At 38.9% G+C, this 8,766-nt stretch overlaps 1 protein-coding gene across 2 annotated transcripts in view; it reads right to left on the bottom strand.

Moving 5' to 3' along the window:
• Positions 1-8,766, bottom strand: part of LOC135237959 (B-cell receptor CD22-like) — a 174,649-nt gene that overhangs the window by 143,906 nt on the left and 21,977 nt on the right. The gene's annotated exons all lie outside the window — the stretch shown is intronic.

Genomic DNA, 8,766 nt, shown 5'->3' with positions numbered 1-8,766 from the left:
CTTTCAATGGTGTAACTGGATCCTCCCCATGAGAGTTCAGCTCTATTCTTAACCCAGGTGTGTCTATGCGCTGATGGGTTGGCATCGCTGCTGCAGGTCAGAGTCACTGAACTTCCCTCCACTATTTCACCAGAGGGGCTCACTGATACAGAGACGCTCTTCGGAGGATCTGAAAGAGAAAATAACAGGTCCTGCAGTTTTAAAGAAAAGTCACACTCATCACTGTATGATAATGTAATTATAACTGATTTCTCCTCCACTGGCCAGTGTGACTGCTTTACTCAGTGTCTTACTATTGCAATGTTTCCTAAAGATACTCAGGAGATACTGACTCTCTGCTCTGTATGTCTGTAGCTGAGATACACTGATATACTCACACTGCTCATCAAGACGTTTAGGAGGAGAGGTGTCTGTCCCAATCCCATTCTCTGCCTCACAGTAGTATTCTCCTGCACATACACACACACGCACACACAAGCACATACACACACACAAACACATACGCACACACACATACGCAAATACACGCATACACACACACACACACCCACAAACACACTGCTCAGAAATCTTTCAAAACACAGTTGTGTTGGCAACATGACAGATAAGGGATTCAATTAACAAAACTTTAAAACAAGTGCACCTAACTTCTCCAAAACTATGAAACATCAATAATTGTACTTGAATTTCAATACTAACTGATGTCAGTAGATGGCAGTAGCCACCTATCGATGTGAGATTCGCAGGTACAGGAAGTCTTGCTTAGTAGCTAGCTTTGCTAGAATGTAGTAGCAAACCAAGTAAGTTAAGAGCAATTGTCTGCATATACCTTCAGCCGAAAACTGTTATGTTTTGCTTGCAGTAAAACAAACTGCATTCATTAAACGTGGCACGAATACTTGCGTCGTCATTCTAAGAATGCAACATGCACAATCAACAGCTCTGATCATTTAGTACAGCCACAGATATTTACATCATGCCTCTGTCTCAGTTTTAAAGCTGAGTGTGAAGAGAAACTTCATCTTAAAGGTTCTCTCTATTTATTGTCTCTTCAGATGAGCGATGTTGCACTACTCTAAATTAATGTACTGTAGAACATTATTTTATATAAATTATATACATTCCTTAAAGCAATTTAAATGTATTCACTTTGGCTTCTGATTGAGATAATGAAGAGAGACTAATAAATAGGAACACACGCTGATAAATACTTTATATGTAGACTGAAAAATCTGAACTACATTTGGAAAAAAAACAAAACAATTTACCTGACACAGAGAGGACGATTACCAACAAGGTATTGAGGAGCATGGTTGCATCAGATTGAAAATATTTATCCAAATACACATATACAGGCCTTGATTATTATTAAAACTGTGAAAATGAACAGCACAAAGAAAGACTGTCAGAGTATTCTATTAATTTGCAGAAATAGCAGAATAACAATTACTACTCAAGCACACACAGTGAGGTAATGTGCTGCTGATGCCTAATAATGCTTTGTGTTTCATGAAGAGCTCACACAGATTCCAGAAAGCAGAGATTCAAACAGCATTTTACTTGATGAATGTTATTTGTATGTAAAAAGCAGCAATCATTTCTAGTCAGAAAATACATTTTATTTAATATTTGATTCCAGTTTAATCTTCGTGCACCACAAAATACTGTAACACAATTTAGACTAAATGAAATGATATGATAACACACTTACCAAGAGAGAATTCTGATTTGGCCTCAGTGGTTTGCTAATGAGCCATTAGTATAAAACAGCCTTACAGACAGAGCAGTGTGGCTGAATGTGACCGTGAAGAAAGTACTTCAAACTAAATATAAAACAATGTGTTACAGATCTGACTCACTTCCTGAAGGTCATAAACGTTTTAGATTTTATCGGATACAAGCGAGTCTTTGCTTTGTGTCTGGACTGGACCAGTAGTGCCTTTTCAAAAAGACTGGGTAATTCTCATTTCTTTGCCCCCACTGTATTATTGAAATTCAGATGTCAATATTTATGTTCATTTTGGCATATTATGCTTATAAAATAAACATAACTACTATCTTCACAAAAATGATTCCGGATTACAACACAAACTGTTGCTAAGATCTGAGGCTTTGCCAATTCCAATACATCCATCAATCCATCCATTATCTATACCCTCTTATCCTAAGCTGGAGCTGGTGCTGGAGCCTATCCAAGCATGCTTTGGGCGAGAGGCAGGAATACACTCTGGACAGGCTGCCAATCTATCGCAGGGAACACACACCATTCACTCTCACATTCATACCTATGGGCAATTTAGAGTCTCCAATTGGCCTATTTGTAATGTTATTGGACCGTGGGAGGCAACCGGAGTACCCGGAGGTACATGCAAACTCCAGACAGAAAGGCCCCAAGCCGAGATTCGAACCCAGTGCCTTCTTGCTGTGAGTCGACAGTGCTGCCCACTGCACCACCGTGCCACCCCTATTCCAATACATGTACAGTAGAGGTTAATATAAACGTGACTGTAAAAGGTGTGATAGGCATCAGGCACAGGTAATCACTGATTCATTCATTCAGGAGCCCTATACAAAATCCATTACCTAAACCAGATTATTTAATTCAGTTTAGTAAAAGATCGTCCAAGAAATTGATCTGAAATGTACATACAGGACTCATCGATTTTAATAATTTCCCCATCTACAGGTAGATTGAATGTATTGCATCCATCTATCTCTCCGTGGTAATTTTTACTGCCACAATCAGCTTGCTTTACCATTGCTACCATACATTGCTCAGTCGTGTTTATGTTTCATGCATCGGATTTTTGACATGAAGACGAAACATCAACAAACAGCTGCTGTAGCTTAGCCTATAACCCTCGTATTAACATAAAGATTGCACACACTGTACTTTCACAGAAGATGAAAGGAGTGGACAGGCGTAGTTTTCGTATCTTTGTGTATCGCAGCAGTGCAGTATGGTGGTTTGGGGGTCCAGAGTGTGGCTCTGGGAGCTCTGAGGTTGCAGTTTCCATCCCCACCTGGAGCACTGCTCTGGGGCCCCAAAGCGGGTACTGTGAGGTGCCCCTGCTTGGCTCTTTTGTGCAGAGGAGTAGCGGGCGCGGCTGTGGGTGAAGATGCCTAATTTCAGGCGAGAGCCACCCTGACCACAGACAGTTAAAGCGCTGCTCACTTCCTGCAGCCTGTTCTATTCTTTATTTTATTCCACATCTCAGTTCAGTTCTGCTGGTGCAGCGCTGTTTCTGTGATTGATGTTCATGCAACCTTTTAGAACTTTGGTTTGGCTTTGCCTGTTATACGGTCCATCATGCATATAATTAGTTGCATTTCAATGCTTATATTTCATAAAAATGATTTTTACCACATACAGCCGACTGGATTATTGTATCTTTCACGTTTCACAGAGATTAAATAGATGCCCAAACATGAATAAAATGGAATTAATATAAAAATGATTTTATTTAATTTGTTTTTTTTTTGGGGGGGGGTTTGCAGGCAAAACATGATGGCCATATAAAGAAAATAATAATAATCTTTATCAAAACAGAGGTTCAAGGTTCACAGTGCTTTACAATGCTCAATTAAATCATAATATATTGATAGACATAATAAAACAATGTATGTAAAGAAAACAAATAAAAAGATGCATTATTTCAAATAGCTAAACAGACAGAAAGTAAAAATGGTGTCAATATGACAAGGCAATGTAAAATGTCAAACTAAAACACTGTTTTAAAGGATTTTGGACCTTGCCTTTAAAAGTGATTTGAGATTGGAGACTATAATCTGCCTTAATCTGCATTATATTCTTCCCATTTAATGTAACAGAGTACATGCGCATGTACATGAGTTATGAGCGTGTGTGTAACTAGGTTATATAAACGTGTAATGGTGTCACTGGAGCATGTATGCAGCAGGGTTACAGTACTTTGGGAAAAATCCTCCACCAACAGCTCTTTATAAGATGGATAAGATATCAGAAACATACAGCAGTTCTGTAAAGTTAAAGACAAAAAGAGACTCTTTCACCCTGATCTCCATCATTTCTCATTCTCTGCAGATTCTCTCCTCTGTGTGTTTTAATCCCACACTGAGGCCTCGTCAGCTCTCTGAAGCACAGAGTTTGTGTCGCTGGCTGCGTTTGTCACTCTCTGAAGGCTGTGAGACACAGGAAGAGACTCAGTCACACATAAGTGCGCCTCCAGTTGCACTGTTAAAAGGGAACCAGAGTGGCCACACAGTGCTGTAAATAAACAGACATAGCATTTCAAATAAGTGTATGTATAAAGGTAGGAATGTCAATGCAACACTTAGAAAGTAACTTAAATCACAGTTAAATATAAGTTAGGTGTGTAGACCAGCAAAATAACTAGATACGGGCATGCATACGCTTATTCCCCAAAATATATAAACTACAATCAAAATGGTTGAGATGTACTGTAGGTGATATAAACCAAAAATAAGCAAATAGCGTGTATTGTATATGAAATACAAACATGAAAATATACAGTGTGTCAAATACAAGCAAGTGTGCACAGAGTCACTGAGATGTGTTCCCACTGGGAAGGGATGAACAAGTAACCAGAGACCTCTGACATAAGTTTGAATGAGTGCCTGTTGCATCAGTTGAAGCTTTGTTTCGTCCATTTTAGTGTGATCTTAAATTTTAAAAGTATGCTTTACTGTTCCATACTGGAACTGAGTTTACTTGGTCTGGAAATGAAAAGAGCCTCTTACTGGTTCAGGGGGTTCAGGCAGGTGCCTATAGTCTTTCCTGAACTCCACCCCAACCGAAACGGACCTTCATCCCTATTCCTAGAGTATCTCAGAGTAAGAGAGCTGATCTCAGATCATGTTTCCTCTCTTGATATCCAAGCTTTATCCATAATGGCCTAAAGGCAAAACTGATCCTAGATCAGACCGATTCTCTGAGATGGTTTATGAACCATAGAGTTGTGCTTGGAGGTTCTGGGCAAGTGAGTCATACTTTCTAATCTGGATGATGGCTGCTGTGGTCCAGGCCACACATTGAGTGATACTATGACTCAGATACTATGACTCCAGGGGTGATAAAGTAAAGCCCTGCCATGTTTCTTCTGCCCATGAACTCATCCAGCTGATTTCACTAATCAGTTCTTCCTCCTGGCTGAAGAATTGTGCTGATGAGCAAATCCAGGTGATTGGAACAGAATCCTGGGGACAACTTTTACTTTCTGAACCTAGATTTTCCACCTCTGCTCTGATTACCACAATATGATCAAATATGCAAGCGATCTGTAACAAATAATGAAACAGGAACAATCACCCTTCTTCAAAACGATAGAGGTGTTGACATCGGTAGACCTGACATCGGTAGATAACAGTAACCACCAATAATTGTGAGATTCATGAGCACAGAAAGTCTTGCTTAGTAGCAAGCTTTGCTGCACAGTAGCATTAAGCCAATCAAGAGCGAGTATCTGAGGTATACTGTCAGCTGAAAACTGTTATGTTTTGCTTGCAGTGAAAACAAACTGCTTTCATTAAAATATGTGGCACCAGAATATTCTGGTTCTGAGACAGCTCTGATCATTTAGTAAAACCACAGATATTTATATCATGCCTCTGTCTCAGTCTTAAAGCTGAGTGTGAAGAGGAACTTCTTATAAGTTCACTCTTTTTCCCCCTCTCTCTTCAGATGAGAAACGTTGCACTACTCTAAGCTAATGTACTGTAGAACATTATTTTATGGAAATGATATACACTCCTTTCTCCTTTCTAAAGCAATTTAAATGTATTCACTTTTACTTCTGATTGAGTTAATGGAGAGAGTTAATTGGAGCCAAATCTCTAATGAGTTATTGTAAATATGTAAATGGTGCCCCCTAGTGGCTACCTGAATAATGATGTTGGGCTGCGTTGCCAATAATTAGAGCAGGTGTGCATTTGAACTGAGAAGACGTTGCGGACATACAGTGTTCTACGGCTATACAAGGCTTCGCATTGCTCTACCTACACACTGTCTTTGAATTTAATGCATTGAAAGAAATACTGGCCTAAATAATTTGATTGTGTTTTACTTTTGATTTAGGCTATTTTCGATTTGAGGAACAACATTATTTGCCTTTGACACGTTTCTTTATTTTGATGCATGCATCGTAGCCTTTTGTTTGAGTGTTCATTGAAGGCCATTGCACTACACACCGCATGCACACTCATACATACAAACAAACAACCTGCTTTGCGGAAATTCCGAAATCAACTATCAAGACCATAGCAAACGTGAGTACAAGGCAAAAAAGGTGTTTTGTGAGGTGAAGCACGTAGAGCTGTCCCAAAGGCGTCTTTCATGGCTTACATTGAATTTGCAAAACAGAAAGCCATTACAAAGGGAGACTAATAAACAGAAACACATGCTGATAAATACTTTATATGTAGACTGAAACATCAGAACTACATTTTGGAAAAATCCCAAACAATTTACCTGGCACAGAGACGTCGATTGCCAACAAGGATTTGAAGAGCATGGCTGCATCAGATTGAAAATACTCATCAGAATACACATATACAGGTCTTGATTATTATTTACACTGTAAAAATGAATGGCAGAAACAAAGATTGTCAGAGTATTCGATTTATTAGCATAAATGCCAGACTAACAAATACTACACAAGCTCACACAGTGAGTTAATGTGCTGCTAATGTCCCTAAATGCTCAGGCTTTAATGAAGAGCTCACACAGTCCAGACAGCAGATACTCAAACAGGCTGTGACTTGATGAATGTTATTTGTATGGAAGAAATAGCGATCATTTATACATTTTATTTTTGTATTTGATTCCAGTTTAATCTTCATTCACTACAAAATGCTGTAACACAATATAGACTAAATTAAGTAATATGATAATACATTTACCAGGAGAGAGTTCTGATCTGGCCTCAGTGGTTTACTAATGAGCCATTAGTATAAAACAGCCTTACTGATAGAGCAGTGTGCTGAATATGACCGTGAAGAAAGTTCTTCACGCTAAATATAAAAGTAGAATGTGATTGACTGGCTGGTGCAGATCTGACTCACTTCCCCTTTTTCAAGTCTTGCACATTTTAAAAGTTAACTGATAAAAATGGCAGAACAACCGCAGTCATTAGCTTTGCGTCTGGTCAGGACTAACAGTACATTTTTAAAAGGCTGGGTAACTCCACTCTCTTATTGAGATTCAGATACCAATATGAATATCAATGACAACAGCTGTTCTTAATCCCAATCAATTGCATTTATGTTTATTTTGGATATTATAAAATAAACATAACAATTCTGCTTACAGGCATAATTCCTGATCCATTTTGACATATGCAATAATGAAGTCAAACTTTGCATTTGTAAATATTCCTGAATCCACACGCTCTATAAGACAGACATGCTGACGTGCACACTTCAATGCACACGCATGCACACGCATGTAAACAACATGGCGTAAGGCCGTGGGTGAGTGCTTCGTCGTTGCCGTGTTTCTGTAGCGTGAGCAAATACTCGGAAACAGCCAGCCAGCACAGGGATTCCACCTTTGACTTGTTTATTCCTTGGAAATGTGCGGACGGGCTATCACTACTATAACTTACAATACAGCACTGCTTACCGATCACTCTTAAAACTCTCTGGAAAGCTGGCTACCTTCCCTCCAACAAAAATACCTGAACAACACTCCCCTGTCTCTGTGCCTTTTTCTGTGCCCCCCCCCCAATTTGCACCACTCCCTCTCTCTACACTAACAGAGGCCTTCCCAGTCCACAAACCATTTAAATGGGTACAGCAGTTCAATCACACATCTCACATAAGCACATGTATGAATTCACTTGAGACCTTTATTCCATTCACTGATGTGCAATTAATACAGACATTGTTTCTGTTTTTTTTTAAATTTCAGCATCTCTGTCTGTTCCCAAATGAACTTTGTCTTTATTTGAGATCTTGTAAAACAATAACAAATAAAAGTATGCATCCAGCTGCATGTGCATGACTGAATTAAAACATCTGTGACTGCACTGGCAATGTGAACTAAAGCTACTAGCAGGAAGCTATCTGCTAATGCACACATTGTTGTAAAGGTCTGAGGCTTGTCCTATTCCAATACATGTACAGTATAAACAGTCTGTAAAAGCAGAAGAGCTTAATATGAATTAGTCTGCAAAAGGTGTGATAGGCATCAGGTACAGGCAAACACTCTTAGGTTCAGGAGCCCCATACAAAAAACCATTACCTAAACTAGATTACTTAATTCAGCTTCGCAAAAGATCTTGGGGGAAATCGATCTGAAACGCTCAGACAGGACTAATGTCATGCAGTAATAGTGCCATCTAAAGGCAGAAAAGGTGCACTGCATTCATCTCTCCTCCTGAGGTTAATTTCACTGCCACAAACAGCATGTTTAACCTACATGAATCTGGGTGTTATAGTTTTTTTTTTTTTTTTTTAACAGTTTATAAAAGATATATTTTCTATTTATTTCATTTAACTCAATGTGGTGCAGGTCTCACCCCGTACTAAAACATAAATGACAGTACTGATGACATCATTTGCTAAATTTTTCCACTGGGTTCCTTACCCATCCTGTGTCTGCTATATATATATATATATATATATATATATATATATCAGCCTTTTATCATTCGGAAATCCAGCAGGCCCTGTGGGATGTTTTTTTTAAAGTACCTGTTTAGTGCTTTTCCTGCACATGTTCTATTCCATCAGCAGAACCCAGGGGGTAACACCTACAGTACACGGTTT

The sequence above is a fragment of the Anguilla rostrata genome, chromosome 1, assembly GCF_018555375.3.
Source record: "Anguilla rostrata isolate EN2019 chromosome 1, ASM1855537v3, whole genome shotgun sequence".
NCBI lineage: Eukaryota > Metazoa > Chordata > Actinopteri > Anguilliformes > Anguillidae > Anguilla > Anguilla rostrata.
This window is presented reverse-complemented; position numbering and strand designations above follow the sequence as displayed.